Here is a 2,354-nt window from a genome sequence, read left to right on the forward strand (position 1 = left end):
ATACTATAATAAATACAAAGCATTTTTCCACCAAAATTTTTTTGGATTAATTTTGATCTTTGACACTTGAACTATACTTCTAGCCTACCACAATGGTACAGAAGGCTCGGTGGTATTGCTTTTAGGTAGCTAGTTTGGTTTGATGTTTCAATGACTTTTGGAACTATGGACACCGTGAGAATTGGATGAAAGCTACAGACTGTCTCCCTAGTAGAGAGCACTGGAGTAACTTGCACACAATATTGAAAGGGTTTATGGGCATTCAGTGATCACCTCTGAGTAAGAATTTAAGGGCCTCAGGCACCTGGGTTCAGCTCTTAATACCCACATCGCAGCCAATAACCATCTGTAACTCCAGTTCCAAGGGATCTGATGCCCTTTTCACTCCTCCATCGGCATTACATGACAGATACACTCACACACATGCAAACAAAACACACATATAAAATAAATATAAATAAATCAAAAAAAGAAAACTTTTGAGGTTGGAAAGCTGGCTCAGCAGTTAAGAACAATGGCTGTTCTTCCAGTAGACCTGAGTTCGTTCCTAGCACCGATATGGCAGCCAACAACAGTCTGTAACTCCAGTTCTAGGGGATCTGACGCTCTCTTCTGGCCTCCATGGACACTGCATGCACATGGTGCATTTATATACATGCAGGTAAAATACTTATACACGTGAAATTAAAAAACAAAAGGGCTGCAGGTAACTCCCAGTAGTTGAAAAGAACACTCCCAGTAGTTGAAAAGGTCTAGAGGAAGTCCTATAAGTTTAAAACTTAGCAATACTGATATTTGTAGGTGCTATATGAGAGCTTGTCAATTTTGGCTCTACTGATTTTTTTTTTTTTAAAAGATTGTTCCATAGCTAAGACTGGTCTAGAACTTGCCAGAATCATCCTGTCCCAGACTCTAGAGTGCTGGAATTACAAGTGTGTGCCACCATGGCTGGCCTACTGCTACTTTAAAACTTTAAAAAAATTATTTATTATTTTTATTTTATATGTATGTGCGTATTATCTGCATGTGTGTAAATGCACCCGTGTCATGCAATGCCTGAGGAGGTCAGAAGAAGGTGTCAGATCCGATCCCCTGGAACTGGAGTTATGGATGGTTTTTAGCTGCCATGTGAGTGCTGGGAATTGAACCCAGGTCCTCTGCAGGAGCCTCCCTATTGCTATTTTAGATCACATAATTCTTGAATGTGAAGGGCTATCTTATGCACATTTAGTAGTATCTCTGGTAATGCTGGTAGCCACAGTTTAGACAAAAAAAATTATTTCCACACATCGCTAATGTTACATAGTAGCACAAAATCACCCCAAGTTGAGAACCATTGTTCTGGACAAATATTAGAGAGGCCCTTTCTGAAAAGAGACCATGTAATTATTTGTATTATACAAGTGATATGCCATTTTATGTGGCACTTAATTATAGTCTTTCTGCTTTCTACATCTCACCTGCATATGACTTTTCTATACACTAAAAACAACTTAGAGTTAACTTTTGTATTCCACAATATTGAGCATAGTCCCAAACACACAAAGTAATGAATAAACACATAATAGATCTATCATAAAGGAAGGATTCTTCTTTCCAGCCAAGTGTTTGATCTTTCATGTTCAGAACATATTCTTTCCAACAGAAAATGAATCAAAACTTTAAGGACTAAATGGCCTTTATCCATAAGCGTTTCATGTGTTTTTTTTTTTAAAGACTGATAGTTCTAGAATAATTCACAAAATATTCATTCTTAGGAAATAATATTTTTCTGAAATTTGGTTTGTTTATAACAATAAAGAAATAATATTTTAAATTCAGTCTGTAATTCTTTTGCCTCGCTCTCACCAAAATAGAATGACAAACGCATTGCAATGAATTAACACACCACCACGATAACTTAAAAATGCTTTGTTCTCATTGTCATTATGAGGTCATTTAAATCTCTTGCCTCAGATCACAGTTGTTTATGTTCCAAGTTCTTAAAAATATGCCCATCCCAGAAGTCTCTTGGCAAACGCACAAGAACATTCTTCAAAGTCAGTTTTAGCCTCATTTAAGAGAAGCCACTATGTGACTGAAAAAGAACTTCACTGAAACTGCTTTTAGCTTTGCATAAAATTTTTTAAAAAAATTTTAAGCATATCCATAGTCTGCAAATTAAAGATACCAACAATCCCACAAATAATGGGCAAAGCTCCTTTCAAAGCCAACATGACTATAGATGACTCAATATGACAATAATAATTTAAGCATAATCTGTTCAGAATGATTTTGGCAGTTTCCATGTATACAAAAACACTCATAAATATCCTTTCAAAATCCACTAAGAGTATACACATTCCTCTTGACCT

This window comes from Nannospalax galili, unplaced genomic scaffold (assembly GCF_000622305.1).
Source record: "Nannospalax galili isolate Female #2095 unplaced genomic scaffold, S.galili_v1.0 scaffold1795, whole genome shotgun sequence".
Taxonomy (NCBI): Eukaryota; Metazoa; Chordata; class Mammalia; order Rodentia; family Spalacidae; genus Nannospalax; species Nannospalax galili.